A 24557-nucleotide genomic window follows, 5' to 3' on the forward strand; every position below is an offset into this window, starting at 1 on the left:
TCAAGGAAAATAATGTTCGGTTTAATACGTTTTAAAAGTGGAAAAATTTACTGGATCCGAGTATTAAGTGGCTACAATATGAATTAGAAATGAAGACTTATGGGAAATTAAGCTGTTTTGCTTTTATCGTAAAAATGGAGGTTCACTTTGTAGACTTTGTAATTCTAATTTCCTATTTCAAGAAGTCATTATAAATTCAAAAGTTAATAAAAGGTGTCATACGGGCACATTCGAAACCAGCTACCAGTTTAGATAAATTGCAGAATGTTAAAGCAGACCGGTAGCCAGCCCAAAAATTTAGGGGAGGGGCGACTGAAGTTACGGGGGGCCCGATCCAACAATATTATAGTTCATCACCATATTATAATTTATTTGCAAGCCTACTGTGAAAATTTTATGGGGGACAGCAAAACTTTTCGGAGGGCCGGCCCCCTAGACCCCCCTGGATACGGGCCTGTGGCAAAGTGCATATATATTAACTATTTGTAATGAAGGAACATTACAGATGAATTTTGTTATTTTTAAACTAGGAAAATAAGTCTTATTAACACGTTATTTTTTATTTACAGTAAATAATTTACTTTTGTCACTTTCGTTTCACTATTTCACTAAATTTATTTGTAGTTTATAGTACGAAACTGCAATATGAAAACATTCTTGGAAGCTTTCAATACGGTTCAGAGAAGGGGGACCAATATATGACGTCACGGCAACATAGCTTGATTCTGTTGCCATGACGTAAGCAGTGCATTCTTGCATTCTTTGAAACTTTGTATCTCCATAACGAGGAAATATTTTTCTGAGATTTTTTTTTTTTCATATGTGTTATATTAAAGACTAGTCCTAGACGATGATATAATTAAATTATAGTTTTTGGTCACACTGAAAAAAATTACGGTCAGATTTACTGACCGATTACCGTTAATTCTGGCTGCCAGCCGATTACCCTAAAATTTACGGTATTAGTGGAAAGTTTATGGTTATAGGCCATAAAAAAGCCGTATTTATGCCCTGTTTCCAAAACTTTAACAATAATACCGTAAATTTTAAGGTAATCGGTTGGCAGCCAGAATTGACGGTAATCGGTCAGCAAATCTGACCGTAATCGTTTACAGTGTAGAAAGAAAATGTCCATTTAATTTACTAACGACATTGTTGTTTGGCTGTACGACAGCTTAGTTATTATTTTAGAATATACGCTGGTGAAGTAAACGTCATTTCCGCTTCCTGTTCAGCTAGCTGGTTACAAACAAACCAGCTCTGAGCGGGTTATATGAAGAAGTTTACATGGTACTCGACTATGAAAATGATTTGTTTCGTTTTCGGATATAACCATAACATTTTAAGAGGTACATGCAATGTTTTTTTTTTTTTTTTTTTTTTTTTCAAGAATGAAATTACAAATATTGTACTATATAACATATTAAGAAGAATTAAAAACAAAGCCACACTGTACAACAAGCGATATAGTGATTAATTACTTATTGGGCGAACAGACGTATCTCAATCTTTTTGAAGAACACTTTCTCTCCTTGCACATTCTGCCAGAGAGAAATTAAAACACACACACACACACACACACATATATATATATATATATATATATATATATATATATATATATATATATATATATATATATATATATATATATATTACCGAAAGCTCCCTTGCTCTGTCTTTTATTATTTGTTTGTTTCTGTGTTGCATTTTTAAATTTAATTTCCCTAACTGTTTAATAGAATATTAATACTCAGAACACTGTAATATCGTTTCTTAGTAAACTGATAACTGAATCACGCGGTTAAAAACATACTGTAATCTTCGAACAGTGCCCGCTCCAGCATGTAGTGTGATACTTGCCTGTCTCCGCTCTTTCCGATCCTCACCAGCGTAAGTTCGATAACAATTTTACCTTTGTGATTACGTATATGTGTAAAAATTTGAAAATCTTGATACAATTGAGATTTGCAGGCAATTTTAAAATTGGTAAATCGGCATTACACATATATGTAAGACAACCGCATTTAAGTAATCACAACCTAACCTAACCGTACCTTCCCGCAAATGAATTTTGTTAAGAGTATAGTACAGGTAAGAATATAGTAAAGTTTAAACCGGACTTGTTAATTTGTCTCATCCCGTTTGACATAAAATATAATTGCTCCATCCTATCGATCTACGCTAAGTACGCATGAAAAATACGGGATCATTATTTGAAAATTTATGTTTAAAATTTGTCTAATCTACGAAAATACTTCTGTGCAAGAAAATTATTTATGTAGAGGGAGAACATAGAAACAGCGTTAAAAATGTGCCCTGGCTAGTGTACGCTTTTCGTACCTGTCTTTCTTTCACGCATACCCAACTTCACTGATCCGTCTGCTCCCTACAGGTCCATCCTTACATGCGCTCGAGCTTCAAGCTGCCCTTAATCATCATAGATGTAGTGTTACGTGAAGTAACCACCCAGCGTAAGTTGGTACGTGTTCTATTTATGGATTTTAATACATGTATATGCTGGCATGTTACAAATCTGTATGTCGTTTGTGGTAGACGCAAAGAAAATAATTCAGATAACATTAATACCGGTACATTATATAGGATAGTTAGAGAGTTATACCTTTAAAATTATTTAATTATTTCTGGTGACGCATTTCAACTTTACCAGTGCCAAGCAAAGAATGGACACCCGCTAACAAAAGAATGAAGAATAAATTAGGAAATTATTTCCACGAAGATGCTAAGTTTCTGAGATTATGTATTCTAACTGTATGCTTTAAAATGCATTGGTTATTCTAGCGCTATAGTCCTTTGTTCCGAATATCTGATCACTAATTTTATAAACTAGTTTCTTCCATATTAGACATTTTCACTGAAGCTAAACAAACAATATGACAGAAGTATATAGCATAGCAATTTTCAATAATTTTAATTAATTAAACTAAATCTAAAATATTATTAAGGGGCGCTCATGTACATGCTTGAAATTCTCACTCACTTGTTGTCCAGCAAATTATTGACGATTGAAGGAATTAAAATGTAGAGTAATTTTATTTCATATTATGATAAATATAGCCCTCCTATACGTATAAAGTAAATATATTCACTGCTATTCGTGAACATGTAGCATTTTTTTTTTTTCATAATTTTAAATTCGTCTTTCACAAGACTCACAGCTGCCACACACACCACCATTGAAACTGCCTTAGCAACCACCTTAGCAACAGCTTGTTTGTAACCAATATGGCTGCGCCCAGTAAAATTCACAGCAGACGACTTCAGCAGCGTATTACGGCAACTGTGATTCAGAAACATTTATATTTACTACTAACTGTAGCGACATCGTACAACGCAACTTTGAACTAATTTAGTTTTCTACCGACAGTAACGCCAGTACACGGATAATCTGTAAAACATTTACCTCTACTGGAATCAATGGCACCATTCCGACAGCTTCGCTTTTTAATACATAAGATCCTTAGAAATTGCTCTGGCAGTTTGGTGACTTTTAGTTTGAAACTAAACTCTATGGAATCTTACATAGAAAATTTGCGACACCAAGGTCTGTCCTATTGCTGTAGCTTCACTTTGCAATTCAAACATCCTGCTTGTTATTAAATAAAGGTGGACCCTGTGGTGAGACTGCCGACAGAGTACGGAGGCGGGTAAACAAAGAAGAAAGAAAGAAAATGGTAATCAAGGTTGTGACTCCGGAAATTTCTCTCGGCCAAAAAACCTTACATGATGATCAAGACCTGGGAAAGTGCCAAGGGTACTTAGGAATAATGGCCATGCAATTCATTCTCTTTTTAACTTCTTACCCTTTCGAATAGTTCATTTTCTATTAACAAAGACGCTATCTATATATAGGTAGTTGTAGTTATCATGTTTTCGCAAACTTTCATTTACATCAAGGTAAATATAAAGTCTCGGCTGTTACTATAAAGGTAACCAAGAAAGTTCTGTCGCTTTTTGTGGAGGTCTGTTCTCAACTTGCCCTCATACCGTGAGTTGAATGTGAATCGAGATAAGGCGAAAGTCAGTTGTTGGTGTAGAAAACATACTACCTATTGTGGCAGTTCAGTTACAACGTGAACTTGCGTAAGGACAGAGTGAACATGGGACCACCACAGGGCGTCAGAAGGGCTGTATGCTGTAGAGTTCAAACTGGGGTCAAACGCCGCTGCAGCGAAGCGGAAGAAATGCCAGACCTTTGTTGAGGGTGTCGTGACTACGCGGACAGTGCAGCGCTGGTTTAACAAGTTTAAGGAGAGTGACGAAACACTCGAAGACGCGCCATGTGCAGGAAGACTAACACATGTACAAAATTAAGATCTTCAAGTAGCAATGAGGTGAACAGTGGCCAGACATGTGAGGAACTGGGACTACAATTCAGTGTGAGTGGAGAAACCATTCTCAGCACCTCCATCAACTTGGGAAGCACTACGAGTTAGGTCGATAGGTCCCACATGATTTGACTCCGAGCCAGAAGGCAACGCCAGCAGACATTTGTGTTTCTTTGCTGTCTCGTCTGAGGAAGGAGAGATTTCTGGGCGGGGTGTTGTCATGTGATGAGAAGTGGGTCCTGCACCAAGCTCCACAGCGCTGTCGTCATTGGTTAGCATCCTATGAACCAGTTCCAAAACAGCCGAAACCGGCACTGGTCTAGAAGAAGATCCTCATGTGTGTTTGGTGGACTGTACTGTGCATCGTGCATCGAGAACTGCTACCAGTTGGTCAGAGCATCAATGGAACTGTGTACTGTCAGCAGTTGAGCCGCGTTCAAGGAAAACTCAAACTCTGGATCTAGCATTTCTGAATTCCAAAGGGGTTTTCCTGTTACAGGACAACGCTAAGCCTCACGTAGCTAGAATGACCGGGGACACCATCCTACGCCTTGGATGGGAAACTATTGCATCCGCCATACTTCCCGGACATTCCACCGTTTGATTATCACCTGTTCCATTCCTTTGTCAATAACCTTAGAGGACGCAACTAAAAATTCCTCGTTGAGGTGCTAAAGGCTCTTTATAGCTACTTCAGTTCACAGCTCACCAAGTTCTACCGCGATGGAATCAATGGCCTTCCAGAACATTGGCAGAAGGTCGTCGATGGTGATGGAGACTACTTTTGATCTTCCAGGTACGTCTTAGGTGATACTTCGATTCTCGAAGGTGGTTAGTGAAAAAGCGACAGAACGTTCTTGGTTACCTTTATAATAGATGGCACCACGTGCTCGCTATCATACCAATGTATGAGGAGGGTGGGTTGAAAAGTTTTGCTTGTTGATTGATATCTCTGGTTATAGTGAACATAATTTAATGAAATATAAAAAAAAATGCCACTTTGACGTCTGGGCTTCAGTTCTGGAACACCACTTCTCCACAGTGACCATCAGCTTCCACGCACGCTTCGTTCAACGGCGTACCAGTTCTTTCATAGCGTCACGGTAGAAATCTTTGCTATTGGAGTGACACTACGATCGTACAGCACGCTGGACTCATCTGTTGAGTAGTGGGTACCGTTACGGTATTCCTTGTGTTTAGGAAAGATGCAAAACTCGTTGAGTGCAAGATCAGGGTTGTATCGGAGGGTGTGGAAGGACAGTGTACCCAAGCTTCAATATTGTGTCGGCAGCCATCTTGTTGGTATGAAAAGAAGAGGGGCACCATTGTCAGGCCTGAGCCGTTACCTTCTTTTGGGTTTCGATGTATCGCTCTAAGTTCACGGTGGTACTCTTGGGAAGAAATTCGGTGTGGACAACGCCACTCACATCGAGAAACAGAGTCAGCATAACTTTTTCCGCAGATGCAAGATCTTGATTTTTTTTAGAGTAGGAAAATTTTTGTGGCGTACCCCGTGGACTGCTTCATGGTATACAACTTGCATCCAGCGAAATATTTGGGCAGGTGAAACTCCTTCCACAGTCAAGAATTCGATTATGGCTCTCTGCTTTAACTGTTCGTCTATACCAGTCGCCATCTTGACCTCAACTGCTGATCACATGGACAGATGACAACAACTCCTGCTATGTTGCATTGTAATAAGGAATAGAGGATCACTCAGCAAAAGTTCCGATATCTCTGCAAATAAAAATAAGAAAGATAACCAATAGGCAAACCTTTTCATCCCATCTTCGTATTTCGTAGGGAGCAACTACAGTAGGAGCTCTTTAATCCTCCACATTCTGTAATCTAGCACCGATCGGGTGGTTTACAACAAAACGCAGATCTCTGCAGAACTCATAAATTTGAGTATAATCTAGACCAATTTTTTGAAGAAGAGATTCGAGTCACAGAACAACGTGATATCAAAGATATTTTAAATAGTAAAGTTCAATGTGTATTTTTTTCTTGTCATAGAGTGCGGAGAAGCATAATATTATGGAATGTTTAACTTAAAAAGGATGTCTCATTTATTTGTACTACACTGAGAAAAAAACGTATGTGGCTACGTAAAAAGGTAGGTTACTTATGTAAATCCTGTAGTTCTTGGGCTTAACGTACAGCAAACATATAACTGAAAAAGTATATTTATACATACTTCCCGTATAAGTGTTCCGAATTAACATATGTACTTTCCATACGAACGAAGGAACTGTATATAGGTGGTCCAAATCTCACGTACAGTTGGACATATGTAACCTACGTATATGTACGTAATATCCGGAAAACTGTTAGATGTCATACATCCTGTAACGGCACGATATAACATCTAAGTGGGAAAAGTATGTAGCATTTCCGTATGTATCCGTACTCATTTCCGTAGTAAACACAAGGATTCTGTATATTTGTACAATATACTGCTGTGCGGATAACGGATTTTTCTCAGTGTAGGCACTGTACTGTACTTACACAAACTCTATAGCATTAAATTTTTTGCCTGCCCTTGAGTATAATTCGCGTTTTGGGGTATCTGAGTTAGCCTCGGTCTCATCCGTATTAAAGTACTGGCTCTCTGTCATATTGTGTCGTCATGAAGTTATTTTTTTTTTAAAGTTTAGCGCCCCCTTGCCGCAGCCAGGTTTTCGCTTTTCTTTTTTTTATGATGAGTTGTTGCACACGAGATTAAGAGGCCCCATCACTGCGAAATTAAAATATCGCTAATTTTACAGTAATGATGTGATATCTTCAAATAGATAAAATATAATCAAAATGTGGAACAAGACCTCCCTAGACAATATCATTTTGCCTGAGGTACCGTTATCACGAGTCACCTAGTTGCTTTCCGTGTGCAGCTATTTAGAAACGCGAAAATAAATACCGATTTTCTAAATGGCTGGAAATCGAAAGCAGATAAGTGAGTCGTGATAACAGTATCCCACGTAAAATAATATTGTCTAGGGAGGTCTTGTTCCACTTTTCGATTATCTTTTATCTATTTGAAGATATCACATAATTACTGTAAAATTAGCGGTATTTTAATTTCACAGGGATGAGGCCTCTTAATGCAATTTCTTGTCTCGTCTCGAATTTTAAAAAATGTACACCTTGTCTCAAAAAGGTTGAGCGCATTCTTTATTGGTGTTTTGAGGCAAAAATTTTCTAAGTCCAGCTTCGGGTATCTTCGGGAAAAAGTAAGCCAGGTTCGAACCTCCAAGCCAGCCTTTGCAATCGGGAAAAAGTTTGCAGATGTGTTTTTCTTCTTTTAAATATAATAAGACTTGTTACCAAGTGTTTAAAAAAGCAACATTGATTGAAATACTTAATGATACAATATTTCGAAACCTTGCACATGCTTGTTTGTCATTTAGCTCTCTATACGTAATGGAGCATTTAAATACGTTAAAGAATCTTTCCATATGTAAAAGAATGCTCAAAGTTAAGAAATAGAACATAATTATCGCCTGAGTACTAAAATAAAAGTCAAAGTAGAACAGAAACAGCGTTTGTCATGGATATGAATGTCATAATTATCTTGAGATCCGTTATACATCGCTAGAAGCTTAGTTCTAAAAGTCCTTGTGTTAGCTCATTGGTAAGCTGTCGGATTTCAAATCATAAGGTTGTGAGTTCGAATCCAATCTGTGTCAATACTTTTTTTAAAATTATATTTTCCGCAATGCATGAAAAATTATATAAAATAATTACATTAAAATACATAAGTTGTTTATATATAACATAATAATTGCAGAACATAGTAATTATTATGTTTAAAATATAACATCTGAGATAATTTTCACAGTAGGTCGTTATTATATATGAGAATGTTAAATACAAGTTAGGAAAATCGTTTAATAGCAATAAATAAGTTATGTAGTGTATTTATTTGCAGCTATTTGTCATACAGATTTAACTTCTCAATATTCTCATTACAGTATGTTATTTATATTCGTGAAATACAGAATATTCCTACGGATATAGAAAGTGTATAAACAGAGTATCCAAAGTCGTATCCTGCTTCAAGACACATAGCTTTTCCCGATCCCCTTAACGTCACGGGAAGAAACACAAATTCTCTTTAGAACGGAATGTCGTTACTTAGAATCTCATTCGAATACGTTGAATATGCTTTTGTGTATTCATCTCTCTCTCTCTCTCTCTCTCTCTCTCTCTCTCTCTTTCTCTTTCTCTCTCTCTCTCTCTCTCTCTCTCTTTCGCTTTGTTTATGTGTGTGTGTGTGTTGCAGAATATCCCAAGTTGAATACAACATTTGCAAAGTATATGAGCATCATTGTCATCGAATACCAGAAATTGAAAGTCGTGTTTCTTCAGGTTAGGTTTGCGTGTTCATGTTAGCTCACTGGTAGAGTACGGACTTGCCACTGAGAGGTCTTGAGTTCAAAGCCTACAGCTAATTATCATTCTTTTGTTAGTAGGATTGCACAGAAATCGGATACAAGGAGTGGTTTACTTCTAGAAATATTTTCAGAAGCGTTTAGGTAGTCCTGAAAAGGGCTGTTTTCGGGAGTTAAGGCGGGGTCATTAATATTGTGTCCAAGACCCTTCTGAATTTATTACACGCTCCATTCTTCTGGGCATGGAATCTATTACATGGGTGACAAATCTATCTCCTTCCCCTACCTCCAGCCATGCTTCGGAAACAAGATGCCACAGGTCATCCTGAGTTCTTGGTGGATCTGCCTCAGGCCAACTTTCCCTTAGAGTACGCTTCACTTCTGCTCACATATTTTCCATGAGATTGAGGTCTGCTCCACGAGGCGGCCAGTCGATTAAATCAATCTCAGGGTGCCCTGCGAACCATTCCTGAACCACACGGGAATTATGTATTGGCGACTGGTATTGCTGGAACTGAATTATACCATCAGGCTGAAACAGATGGCACCATGATATTACTGATAATGTCTAAGTACTGAGCATTGTCCAGATGTCCTTCAATTCTATGAAGCTGTCCTGCTCCGCGACTGGAAATCCAACCCCAACATAAAATAGATACATGGCCACTGCGATTGCAAGCAGCCACATATCCATGGTCATATCGGGTGCCTCTCGGACGATACACAAAACGGCGTCCCTCCTTTGATGTTGTGAATATGGATTCATCTGAGAAAACTACGTTTTCCCAATTGAGACCCACATTCGCCTGTCAAACGCGAGACGGTAAATTTTGTGGTCGTCTGAGAGTTTTTCCTTCACGGCAGCAACACGGCCACGTAACCCAGCATGACGAAGCCTTCGCAGAGCTGTGTGCTTACTACCAGGAAAGAGAGAAGCTTCCCTTATCTGTCTAGACGTCCTTAGTGGGTCTAACCGGGCTTCGTTTACTAATCTCGCATCTTGGGCTTCGGTTGACACATGCGGACGACCAGGAGATCGTAAATTACCAGTCTGATCTGTAGCACCATATTTCCGAATCCATTGCCTTCCTGTAGAGGCCGGGACACCTACTCGCCTGCTAGCTGCAGTTGCAGAATAACCTTCCAACTCCCATAAAGTAATTACTGCTGTACGTCTATTCATAGTTACCAATGTTCTGAGCTGTGAGAAGAAAGCAATAGGTAAAAGCTAGTACCTGACGTGTGATTGGTTACTTGCACGACACGCCTATTGTGGGGAACAGCGTTGCCAGATCTAGCATAATGATGCTAGATCTAGCATAATTTGCATGTCTCTAGCACCTAGCATCTTGCTTTTAGCATCCTGCCCAAATCTAGCACAATTTCAGCAAGTTATCAAAAAGCCGTAAAGCCTGGAGAAGTTGGTCGTGGGAAGAAAAAGAACGGCAGAAATGTATCCTCTTCCATTGATTCATACACTCGGTAAACCATACAGGCAGTCTTATTTTCCTAAGTAAGTTCGGAACGGCTTTGGGCTTTTTTTTTTTTGTGGCTCCACCCAGGGTTTTCTAATCCTTTAACTCCGAGGCATGGGCGGAGCTATGGGGGCCATTCTCCCCCCAACTTTTTGACAACTTCACCATCTTTACTTCTGACTTCATGATCATATTTATTCCTGAAATGACAGCTCCGAGACCGACCAAAAATCTGCCCCCTCCCCCAGCAGACGATTCCCAACTCCACTTATGCTGCGAAGTAATTTTCTTTCAAAATATGTAAACAAAAACTTTGCATTCATTTATACGATATATACGCCATTGAGTTTGGCAACGACTGCAGTAATTTAGTTGAGTTAAAATTTTGGTGCGTGAAGTATTGAGTTCTATCCATGGATTCTTGCTCTCTGTGTATTTTAAGTTACGTTATCGTATCTCAACTTTGTTTTTTTTTAAACTCCTGAATTAGTAATTATGAGGATCTAGCATAATTTGACCGAATCTAGCATAAGTTCGATCAGGTTTTGGAATAATTCCGAGCTGTGAGTCTGGCAACGCTGGTGGCGAACGACTTGGTCAACGACTCGCGAAAGAAATCTGAAAATGGTGCGCCGTAATAATAATAATAAAAACAGTTTTTATAAAGGAATATTAATACATACGAAAAGCTGTTTAAAGAATGAATTGTTATACTGACTTTACACGTATAAAAACATATACCATATACCAAACAGATTGAGCGATATGATTATAGCTGTTTTGAGACGAACACTTTCGAAGTCTTCGGAAAACAGTAAACTAAAGCTGCTGGTTCGAACCTCCAAAGCCAACCTTAGCAATCGGGAGAAAATGTACAGATATGTTTTTCCTTCTGTTAAATATAATAAGACATGTTGAAATGGTATTAAGTGTAGAAAAAAGTAACATTGATTGAAATACTTAATGATACAATATTTCGAGACTATGTATTCACACTCTCGTTTCGTCATTGTGATTTCCATACGGAAAAGAGCATTTACGTATGAGCTCAGTTATATTTCAGAAGCAGCTTCCGAAAAGCGGTCATATTAGCTCAGTGGTACACCACCGAGCGTTTAAATCGTGAGTTCGATACCCGTTCAGGTGAGATTCCTTTATGATATTCTACTTTCCTCAATGCATGAAAATTATGTAAAATAGTTACATTACAATTCATCAGTTGTATATATATTTTCATATCATCAGTTGTATATATGAGTTGAATATATATATTCATATCATCAGTTGTATATATCAGTTGAATATATATATTCATATCATTTCACGACATAAGTAATTCTTATCTTTAAAATATAACATCTGAGGTATTCACAGAACGTCGGTGTGTTATGTGTGAATATTGAATACAAATTTTAAAAATCGTGTAATAGCAATAAATAAGTTATGTAATATATTTATTTGCAGCTACTTTCATCGCAGATAACTTCTCAATATTCGCATTACAGCATTTAGGTAGAGCATATCGAAAATCGGATCGTGGTTCAAGACAAAAAACTAGCTAGCCCCAAACTGTCACGTAAGAAATTCACGAATCGCAAAAGTAAAGGGAAGAGATTGAGAGCGGTAATTCCTTAATCGCTCTCTCTCAACTCTCTCTTATCTGCATTTATACATATAAAAGTGTATGTATGTATGTTCCATCATAACTCATGTATGCCTAGAGCAGGGTTTCTCAACCTGGGAGTCGCGGCCCCTAGAGGATCGCGAAGATAGGCGGAAGAGACAAATATAGTTAGAATCTAATACCAGAAATTATTTTTAAATATTATTTTTAATTTTGTTCTGATAGGCATACTTTTGTTTTTTATACACACTGTAAAGAACAATAAAAAATAAGTCTACTGAACATTTTCAAAGGGTGTAGAATTCGTGTTACTATTCGGTTCAAAGTCTCTTGTCGTCGCGAATTCTGTCGAGAAATTTGAAGCTTAAAATATACAAAACGATAATCATGCCTGTTGTTCTGTATGGTTGCGAAACATGGTCGCTTACTCTGAGGGAAGAACATAGACTGAAAGTATTTGAGAACAAGATCCTTAGACGAATATTCGGACCCAAGAGGAACGGGAATGGGGAATGGCGGAAACTTCATAACGAGGAACTACATAATTTATACGGTTACCCAACATTGTTAGGGTCGTCAAGTCTAGGAGGCTTAGGTGGGCAGGTCAGGTAGCTAGAATGGAAGAAAGTAGAAACGCTTTGAAAGTCTTGACTGGAAGACCAAACGGAAAACGACCATTAGGAAGACCTAGGGGCAGATGGGAGGACAATATTAAGATGGATCTCGCTGAGATAAGAATACAAAGTAGAAACTGGATCCAATTGGCTAAGGATAGAAGTCAGTGTAGTGCTTCTGTGAACGCGGCATTGAACCTCCGGGTTCCATAGGCCATAGAGTTAGTTAGTTAGTAGAGTTGTTTAAAAATGAATTTAAATCAAAGAGGTATGATATAAAACTAATGAGAACTGTATATAGAAATACTAGAAAAATACACATGAAACAAAACCTGCACATTGAAATACAATTAAAATTAAAACCTAATGATATACCTAAGCATGGTGTAATTTCACTAGTGCAGCAATGCCCGGTTCAATCTTCATGACGAATATTATCAAGCCGTTTTCAACTGATAAGCGATTTCTTATCTTTGTTTTAATGTTTACCATAAAAAAAAAAAAAACACTTTCGCACAAGTACGATATAGCAAATGGAATTATTACTTTTAAAGCAGCAATCACCAGACCAGGATATTCTTCTCTCCTCATCAGGCAGAACTTGTCCAAGTCTTCGTTACAGAAAACCAGTTGCAAAGACTTGTCGCATGATCATTCTATTATTTGGTCAAGAAGTTGTGGGCTTAGATAGAGTTTAACATCCATCTTGAACCAGCACCTTCGTCGTTGGGAATATAGATATTACAGTTACTGTATCCACTGTCAGTGCCGGGCGCCGAAAAGAGGGGCCACACATTTCGGAGGAAGTGTGTTACTCAAGTTAGGAAAGTCCATGTGCACATGTGTAAAATAGAAGGAAAAACGTAATAAAATGTGCTCAAAATTAAGGAAAGGTAAGGTTTATTTTGAAAATGTTATTGAGCTTCGTGCCAACCATGGTGGCGCTTCGTAGCTAGTCTGTCGACGTCACTCATATATACGGTGACATCGTACTATACTCTCGCCCCGGGCAATGATTTTCCATGGCACTGTTCACTATAAAAAAAAAATGGATTCTACTATTATAGAAATAGGTATGTTAAAAATCCCACACAAGCTTATTATAAAACAAATTATAAAAGGGTCGCTGGCAAGAGCGTGTGATAAAAGGGGATCGTGATAGGAATTAGATTGAGAACCACTGGCCTAGAGTAATTTTAACCACATTTCTTATAGTTTCAAAAAGAGTGCTGTCGGGTTACCTATGGTGAATGGGAGGGGGATACATATAAAAGATTGCTAGAAAATGATCGATATTAGATTCATAGTTTTCGGGGTCGCTTAGATAAATAGTGAGACTTTCAATTTCGCTTAACTCCGATTAAGCTCTCATTAGTAGGGGTGGGCACGAACGACTTTTCTTTGAAACTCGACTCGACTCGAAACAGACATCTTTGAGGTCTACTCTTGGACTCGGCGCGAAAAATATCTTCCAACTCGACTCGGATTAGAGTCAAGTCGAACCAAAACGAGCCAAATCCTGTGTGTAGTCCTACCTAGACAATACATAGACAATAATTATTCTATCATCAATTATACTACTGTTACTACAAATAATAATAATAATAATAATAATAATAATTATTATTATTATTATTATTATTATTATTATTATTATTATTATGACAACACCGTGTACAAACATGAACGATAGATGGTTAGTAAAGGAATACTAAAAGCTAGTTGACTGCCGACGTCGGTAGTCATGAAGTCTACAAGGCAAGAACATCGTTCATTACCCTAAGCTGTAAGCGTCGGTGGACTACAGATGGTCAACTATTAACCTCTCGCCAGAAATTGGTGGCCCCGCAGCGACGATCCGTGATGGCCCAAGTTCCATATTGAAAACTTTACTACCAGCGGCAGAGACGCGATGAAACGCCAACGAACCACAAAATTACTCTCCCAAAATATGTTAAAATGCCTATATGTGTGATTTGTTTATATTTAGGTGAAACAAAAAAACACAAAACAAATACCCCGGGGTGGACGCGAACTATCAATATTACGATTACTAGGCACGTGTTCTTCTGACTTCCCCACGGAAACGATCATAAAAAGCTTGGTTGTTGAAGGATAAATCATTGACGTCTTAATTTAGCCAATCAGACAAACCCCTACATCTCGAGTTCTAGAAGGTGATACCGTGAACTATTTCAGATTTATTGCTTTCTGGTGGAGTACTATCCATGCGCAAAATTTGACCATAATACCCGACATGCATCTTCGGTGCCTCTTATCTTTAGTACAATTTTAACCAGAGATGGTGTGGGTCAATGAAAATTTGATTCACGACCCACCATGATCCAGTATCACCCACCACCCAAATGACCCATTGGCCCACTCTGACCCATCAACCATCGTGATCCACTCTGACCCACCACCAACTATGAACCACTCTGAACCATTGCGACCAACTCCGACCCACCAAAACCCATCGATATCAACTCTGACCGATGATCCACGTCCTCCTCTCCATTGACTAAAGAGATTACACTTGTAATAACACAAGACTGTGAAATTATCACTTATCGGAGTTTGAATTTCTACCGTCATTGGCTCAAGCACCTCTTTGTTACAATACTGGTGGGTCTGACCTTTACGATATATAATGGCAAAGTGTTTCTCATCTTCCGAATTAAAATGAATTTAAATTTATCATATGTAATTATTTCTTTGTTGCCTTACAGACACATTTCAGTAGAAAATAGGGTGAAATTTAAAAGTTTCGAATCAAGTAAAAGTAGACCAACGTAAAAAAAAAAAAAAAAAAAAGAGAGAGAGAGAGAGAGAGAAACTAATTTTCTATATAATTAAGCATGCCGTACTAATTGGAAATGCCCATGTAATTAAGTTTAGAATACAAATTTTATGGCCATTTTTCTCTAACTTTATGGCTTGATTGCCTTATGCTCGGAACGCTCCATATATTAAACACCAGCTTCAGCAATTATAAATAGAAAGCAGTGGGTATAAAATTCAAAAAGAACTTTAGTTTGCATTACTCAATTTTTTTCTCAACTAATATCAATCGTTTTCGATTATTTTTACAAATCAACCCACTACCAATTTCCAATATATAGAAAATGCACCCCCGTGCCCCCGCTCATAAAAGACAATTTTAAAAAATGCCAGGGCATATTCTCTTTATTTTTAATAAAGAGTTATATGCTGAATTTCAGCTCTCAGTTGAACGGCTTGTGAGATACTAAATTTTTCGCAAAAATTCGGACTTCTACTCCCCCTAAGGATATGTATTATAATGAAAGTGACACGCGTATGATAACTTCCCAGTTGGGATTGGAGCCTGATTATATACCAAACGTCAATTCATTTGACTTTGCAATTTGACCGTGATGATTACGCAGACATAGTTACTTTCAATTTTTTATGATACATATCCTTATTTCATATGTTACAGATGATTCAAAAATATTTTTTCAAGCAGTTGCTCCTCTAGAATCTCACAGGCTGCATCCCAAAATCCAACTCCTACTATCCTATGACAATCCAAAAGTGACTGAACTTTTTTTTATTAGGAACAAATGACAAAAGAAAAATGGAGATCTTGAAAATAAAATGTAGAAAAGCTCGGTGCCCCCAATAACTCCATATTTCTCCGCCCCTTCATTCCGAACTTAAAAATAAAACTTAATTCGAATATGGTTAATTAGTGAATTTATTACAGTTAAATTCCACTCACTACATGCTACAGCTACAGCTATGTAAGAAAAAATAACAACTGTGAAACATGTTCTGAATTACCGGTACTATTACATTTCTTACGCTATTATTAAACATATTAGAATAGTAAAAGAGGATTGTTCGTGAAATAGTATATTTGCTCATGATTTTTAACTTTTTCATACGGAAAAAATTAAAATATTATTCAAGTTTTAAAATTTGCACTCTGCAAATATGTTGCCCTCTAGGCAATGGGACTAATGTGGACTAATGGGAAATGCTGCACTGTTAGCGGCGCTGAAAACTTATGATTCGATTCTAATATCGGTTGATTTCGATATCTTTATGTCGCTACGTAACCACCCTGGGTGCTAATGGGAGCTTAATTGGACTTGAATTGAAAGTAGAGCTATTCACCTAAGCGACCACGAAACTATGGATTCAATAATAATATCGACCCGTTTCTAGCATTTTTGATATGTATCCCGACAGTACTCTTTTTCCAGACTGTAAGAAATATAGTTAAAATTGCTCTAGATATATCAGAATTATGTTGAAACACACACATAAATCCACTTTTATATTCTGTATAAATAGAGAGAGAGTGAGCGAGCGAGCGAGCGAGAGAGGGCGACTCAAGGCATCACCACTTCCACATTGCAAAAGCATATATCAGGAATTGAATTGAAAATCTATGTAAAGACTTTCTGCTGTGGCATGCTTCATAAGGACAATTCCAGTCTGCTCACGTGACCTTTGGGGTTCATGAATTTTTTTGCGAGCGTTCCGACTTTGGATTCTCTGTTTATACCCTCTGTTTATGCATCGAATAACTTTTCAAGAACATAAATGACATTCTATATTATGAATGTTGAGAATTACTCTCTATATGACAAATAGCTGCAAATAAATACACTACATAACTTATTTATTGCTATTAAACGATTTTCCTAACTTGTATTTAACATTCTCATATATAATAACGACCTACTGTGAAAATTATCTCAGATGTTATATTTTAAACATAATAATTACTATGTTCTGCAATTATTATGTTATATATAAACAACTTATGTATTTTAATGTAATTATTTTATATAATTTTTCATGCATTGCGGAAAATATAATTTTAAAAAAAAGTATTGACACAGATTGGATTCGAACTCACAACCTTATGATTTGAAATCCGACAGCTTACCAATGAGCTAACACAAGGACTTCTAGAATTAAGCTTCTAGCGATGTATAACGGATCTCAAGATAATTATGACATTCATATCCATGACAAACGCTGTTTCTGTTCTACTTTGACTTTTATTTTAGTACTCAGGCGATAATTATGTTCTATTTCTTAACTTTGAGCATTCTTTTACATATGGAAAGATTCTTTAACGTATTTAAATGCTCCATTACGTATAGAGAGCTAAATGACAAACAAGCATGTGCAAGGTTTCGAAATATTGTATCATTAAGTATTTCAATCAATGTTGCTTTTTTAAACACTTGGTAACAAGTCTTATTATATTTAAAAGAAGAAAAACACATCTGCAAACTTTTTCCCGATTGCAAAGGCTGGCTTGGAGGTTCGAACCTGGCTTACTTTTTCCCGAAGATACCCGAAGCTGGACTTAGAAAATTTTTGCCTCAAAACACCAATAAAGAATGCGCTCAACCTTTTTGAGACAAGGTGTACCTCTGATCTCGTCAGCTGCATTATGTTTACTGAGACCAAGAGCACTAAAGCCCCGCTCGCTAACCACCTAATCGCAATCCTTGTCTCATAAACAACCGTGTACTAACTAGTGGTTCCCAACCCTGTGTACCTGGTGCAACTTTAGCAAACATAACATCTTTCATGCCGCCATATTTGCCGCTCACTTTTCTTATTTTTTCGGCAAGTGATAGTTTGAGGGGATGTCCCAGAAGGGAATTCCCTCTCGACACACACACACGAGCTAGAAACTTCCCAGTACCGCATATGTCCGATTGTCTCAATGTGAATTACTTATATTTTCACAGTACTACTTTCACCCCTGTGAATTGAAAACCCTTGCCAAGGGAAATCTGAAATGAAATATAGCAGTTTTACGTTCCACGATTATGCCTGCTAGACTAAAGGAGATGGTGATTATGAGAAATGGTGGAATGAATAACGTGGGCGGAAACGGGAGAACCCCGAGGAAACGCGTGCAGACGGGGTTTGCCCACCACAAAGTTCACTTGGGATCGAACCAGCGGAAATATGAAATCATCGCTGTCTTCTGCGTTTTCTCATACAGCATTGGATTCTCAAATATTTAATATAATAATAATACTAATAATAACCAATTTTATTTTCAGCAAGACTTCTGCATACCATCGTAGTGCAAACAATTGTTTACTGGATTAACTCTTACTCAATAGTTATTTTATGTTTGTACGGTAATTAATTTAAAACCTGTTTGTTACAGCATTCCTAATATTTGTTAAGTTAAATAACCATACGAAATAGCATAATTAAGTATGCATTCTTGGCTCCTTGTAAATCAGTTATAAATCGTTTAAATGATGCTTTTATACTCTTTTTAAATAAATATTTTCAACAACACCGACACTATTCATCCGACAATAAAAAGAGAAGTAAATTCTGTTGTTAATAGAAGAGTTATGAGTAATGTAGAAAGAGCAGTATTTAGTACGAAAAGGCTGTTTGATAAACCTAAATTGTAATTGATCATTACAAACGGTGATTTATTCTTCAGTATCAAATACTCCTACGTCTTAATTCGGCGAATGTTAGGCGTTCTTTCTTATTCACTTTTATATTGTATATGTAGCATTCATCTCACAGCCTTCCTCGCTGTTCTAGTGGTTGCTACTAGAGAGAGCCAATCCCAGAACTTTCACTTTCCGGAGGAAATGGGAGAACCCCGAGAAAACCCACGAACACGGTGTTTGTCCACCACAAAGCCCACTTGGCGCGAGCTGGGATCGAACCAGGGACTCCACGCACTAGAGGTGAGCGCTCTACTACTGAGCTACCGCGGCCGAACAGAGGGAAAGCCGACTTATAAAACCAGGTGGGGTATTTATAAAATTATTTGGGGAGGCAGGAACTATATAATAAATAAAATGAAAGCATACAAAACAAAATTATATTTGTACAGAATTTAAATTTTTTTTTTTTTTTTACTACTGGAGACTGCATAACAGTTCAGGTAGCGCTTGAGCCCGAACGGTTCGTCGGAGAAAAAAACTAAATAATACAATTTATAGGAAATTTTATATGCTTTCATTTTGAATAGGGAGCTTATTTCTAAAAAGTTGATAGTTTCCGAGTTATAAGCAAAAAAAAAAAAAAACCGCCAAAAATGAGATTTTTTTTTCTTGTTTTTGCATTTTTTCCATGTTGCGTCACGAAATTTTGCTAGCAAACCTCAGATTCGGATTCATCATCCCCAAAAATATATTGAATGAAAAAATCAAAACACTACACCATAACTTTCCCGGTATGGACCATTTTGAGCATAAATTGACTGTATTAAATCGGAAAAATTCCGAGATATGGTTTCCTATTATGGTAGTTGAAACCACACCCCTTTTTCCTTCCCTAACGGAACAAACATCAATAAATATCAAAGCATGTATGTATTTAATTGTTTTAAATGAAAAGTCTTAACTGTTAGTACCAAATTTCGTGTCTCTAGATTTACGAAATTACGAGATTCGCACATATCATAATGTGTCTCCCCTTTTCTTCCCACCAATATCTTTCCTTTCTAGGTCAAGTATTAAAAAAACAGTGAAACAGGTGTCTTAATTAATTTTAAATGAGAAGTCAAGTACCAAATTTCTTGTCGCTAACTTTAAAAGATTTCGAGATATGAACATAGTACTTTAATAATTCTAATTCCCTCCACTTTTTCCTTTCATCCATTTTCTTCCCCTCTACAGTAGGTCAAATATTAAAAAAAAAAAAAAAATAGAAGTCCAAATACCAAATTTCAGCCTCTAACCTTACGAGATTCTGAGATATAGACATTTTATTATAATGATTGTAATCCCCACTCCTGTTTTTTCCCACTCATCCACCACAAACTCTTACTTAGTGGTATTTTATGTCACAAATTCTATTGTTTCGTCCAAATTTCAAGTTTATATCTTAAAGGGATGCACGGTGGCTCAGTGGTAAGCGCTGAACTCTAGTGCGTAGGTTTCTGGTTCGATTCCCGGCGAAGTAAGTTTGAGGTGGAGAACATCGTGCACGTAGGTTTTCTCTGGGCACTTCCGTTTCCTCCCTCACTCTCATTCTACTAATTCTTCTATCATCATTCACTTGCACTAATTATCGTATCCGTAATCCATAAACGTTGGACGTTAAACTGAAAGATTTCATTAAAAAAAAAATAGCTTAAGTGGTTTGTCCTGGACGTTGGTCAGTCGTCACTCACTCACTCTGGACATCTTTTAGGATGTAGATTTCTGAGTTTTCGGCATCTATAGCCATTTAGCCCCACGTTTGAGGGATGACGTCCCTCGACGAGCACATTGTCCGTTACAAGGGAAGGAAGAAAGGATTGGGAAAGGAAGGAAGCGGCCTGGGACCTATAAGTTAGGTACCACCCCGGCATTTGCCTGGTGTGAATGAGGAAAACCTCACTCAGGGAGACTGGCCTGAAAAAGCGTTTTACACTTTTTCGACCGAGTGCCCCCACCGGGAATCGAACACGGGACAGCTCGCACTACGCTACGCCACTGGACATTTTTTTATATATATAAAGAAATTTTACAGTTCATTTCTGTCGATATCTAGCGCTTCCAAGTTGCGCTGAGTATTTTGCACTCATTAACATTTTAGACATGTCCTCATTTTTATCCCGAACCTGAACTCAGTGCCGTGCCATGGAAAATCAGCGCCTGGGGCAAGAATATACAAAGTTGCCGCCGTACATATGAGTGAGGTCGACAGACCACCCGCAAAGCGTCACTATGGTTGGCGCGAAGTGTAAGAAAATTTTCAAAAATAAATTTTCTGCTTTTCCTTGATTTTTAGCACATTTTATTACTTTTTTCCTTCCATTTTATACACCTGTATATCTTTTTCCTCCCGAACTTTTTGTCCCATTCCTTCGGCGCTCGGGGCCGCCTCCTCCCGCCCACGGTACGGCACTGCACGAACTTGCTTTCATTTAATCATACATCTCCTATATCCTTAAGAGGATACTGTTGATCCTAAATTTGCTCTTCTCTACTTGAATAGTGAAAGTCAAGAGCATCTAATAAAGAAACTTCGAGAAAAGTAAATCTGAAGGTAACTCAAAAGAACTTTTACTTGGAAACATTATTACTGAGAAACGTTGAAAAGAAATAACATGTTAAAAAAAAAAAACTTCCTGAGATAATGGAGGCTTACTAATTAATTGATTCTCGGAAACAATTTGTTCTTAAATGTGAGAAAATAGATTACTATATTGTATATATGTATAAAACCATGCATAATGTTATAGTAGTCTTATTTTCTACCTTAAGGCAATATATAACTTACATATGTATATATTTTATTATTCCCTCCAGCTTTTATGCTGTTTGATTTATTCAAGAATATTTAGCTTAGAGCTAGTAAGAAAAATATAACACTTGCTATTGAAACTTATATAATGTTTTGATATAGGCGTCGCCCTATATTCATATCACTCATATTATTTGTGAAGTAACCACATGCCTTTTGGCTCTTTCTTCTTTCTCTTTTCTTCTTCTGTCAACACACAAGCACGAACAAACATACCAACCAACTAACTAACTAACTAACTAACTAACTCTATGGCCTATGCGAGAGATCCGGGTTAGATTCCCGGCGGGAGCCCATGTGGCTCGGATTCCACGTTAATCAGTATGTCCACGTCTCATATAGCCTCGCTGCTGAACGGGACGTTAAACTTAACATCAACTCTATGACCTATGCAACCCGGAGGTTCAATGCGGCGTTCACAAAAGCTCTCCACTGACTTCTGTCCTTAGCCAACTGGATCCAGTTTCTACTTTGTATTCCTATTTCTGCGAGATACATCTTAATATTGTCCTTCCATCTGCGCCTAGGTCTTCATAATGGTTGCTTGCCGATTGGGCTTCCAGTTAAAACTTTGAAAGCGTTCCTACTCTCTTCCATTCTGGCTACATGACCTGCCCACCTAAGCCCCTACATTTCATGACCCTAACATGTTTGGTAAACAATGTAAATTGTATAGTTCCTCCGCCATTCAATATTCTTGTTCCTCTTGGGTCCGAATATTCGTCTTAGGGTCTTGTTCTTAATACCGTCAGTCTGCGTTCTTCCCTCAGAGTAAGCGACCATGTTTCACAACCATAGAGAACAACAGGCATGATTATCGTTTTATATATTTTAAGCTTCAAATTCTTTGACAGAATATGCGGCAACAAAAGGTTTTGAGCTGAATAACACGAATTCCCTGCTTTCAGTTGACGTTTAATTTCTTTGTGATTTTGGTTTTCGTCTGTTACTAATGATCCTACATATTTGAAAGTACCAACTTTATCGAAAGTATTATTTGACAAAGATATATATAAAATATACGTACATCCGCTACTGCAAACATTATTAATTTTAAATTATTGCTTAATTTTGAACATGGGACGCCCGGTTTTTTTTTTTTTCTTTTTTAATGTTTAGCCTAGGTGTTCTGAACTCTTTATATATTTTGTACCTCTTGTCAATCTTTCATCATATTACGTAGAAATCCGACACTTGACTAAATCAAAATATGGTGTTATAACTTGCATTACGGATTAGGCAATATATCATTGCCTTGATCAGTCGCATTATTTAGAGAGATAATGTATCTGATGAAGGCAAGCCCATGTTACTGAAACTGTAACATAGATTATTAAAACCCTTTCCTATTGTATGTTGGCTTGGTTGTCATTCAATCCCATCTCGCGTGAGGGATTATCAACCACTGATTTCTCTAAGATAAGAATACAAACGAAACCATGTTATAATCCACACTTGCATTAAAAAAAAAAAACGTATTATGATTAAAAATAAGTAGTATGCCCCAATACCAAGGTTGCAACCTACGTATGTAAGAATTATATTTGTCTCTTCCAGAATGTGTCCAAGTGACTTTCTGAGTGATTAGGTTATAATCCGGATTTTCAACTATATCTGTACTCAAGCTCTTAATTTCCACTTTGCCATACACCATTTTTTTTTAAAGTTAAGTTAGGAATTATATTCCTGGACGTTTCTGGGATCTATAGTCATCTAAGCCCGTCACGTATGAGGAATGACGTCATTCGGCAATCAGGCTAATCGGGGATTGGGGAAGGAATGAAGCTACTTGAGATCATTATGTTAGGTATAACATCCCTGCATTTGCCTGGTATGAATAAGGAAAACTCAGAAAACCTCACTCAGGATGGCTACCCTGAAGAAGCTCTTACCCTTATTCGACCGAGTGTCCCCATGGGGAACATAATATCTCTTTTTGAACTTCGGAGGAAACAAACTGTCCACCCTACCCTGTCCTACTGGCTTAGTAGCCCTGCCTATCTAAGTTAAGGTAGATGGGCTACAACCTGCTTTGGTAGAACAACACTCATGCTCAGTACGTTGAAAAATCTAAAAAACGAGAGAAATGACAACACTGGATTTATTATTTTTTGCAGGGTAAAATTGTGAGTCTGGCAACACTACTTGTGGTGTATCGTTTTGTATATATATATATATATATATATATATATATATATATATATATATATATATATATATATATATATATATATATATATATAATCCTTTCTTACTTTTTAAAAATGGCACTATACTCGTACAATACAGTGTATGAGAAAACATTTGATAAAAATCAAAAGAGTTGTGTGATTTGTGCGACATGGTAATTATGCGCAAGCAAGTCCTCGACCGGCCGGCTTTCTTGAGCGAAATGCTGTTGTAGCATACATAACTACTTTAGAAGATTGTGGGTGTAGTAGGTTCCTTTTCGTGATTCGTTTCAAGAAAAAAAATATACGAGTGGACTGATTCATACTAACCTGTGCATTTGTTGTGCGTTCCTGCAATTATAAATAAGGTTTTGTATACATGCACAGTTCTCCTTGAAACAAAAAAGGTTAAAAAGAATATGTATCTGTAATACCAAAGTAAAAATTATAGTAATTACGTGATACTTTCACTTGTATTGAAATGTCACATATGGTGCATAAATTAATATCTTAACGGATGCTGCTAACTCTTAGATGACAAGTGTTACTTGTTACAAGGTTTGTATGAGTTGAATTAGTGAGATTCGATTGTCTAATATCGATTTTCTTACTATATTTCGGAAAATAATAAAATGCCGTAAGCAATTGTATGATATAAGTAAC

At 37.2% G+C, this 24557-nt stretch overlaps 1 protein-coding gene across 1 annotated transcript in view; it reads left to right on the plus strand.

The window, feature by feature from the left end:
• The window catches only part of LOC145692895 (calcium/calmodulin-dependent protein kinase kinase 1-like), a 1130736-nt gene that overhangs the window by 182600 nt on the left and 923579 nt on the right, over nucleotides 1–24557 (plus strand). The gene's annotated exons all lie outside the window — the stretch shown is intronic.

This window comes from Thermobia domestica, chromosome 8 (genome assembly GCF_964235325.1).
Source record: "Thermobia domestica chromosome 8, izTheDome1.hap1.1, whole genome shotgun sequence".
NCBI classification, from domain to species: Eukaryota; Metazoa; Arthropoda; class Insecta; order Zygentoma; family Lepismatidae; genus Thermobia; species Thermobia domestica.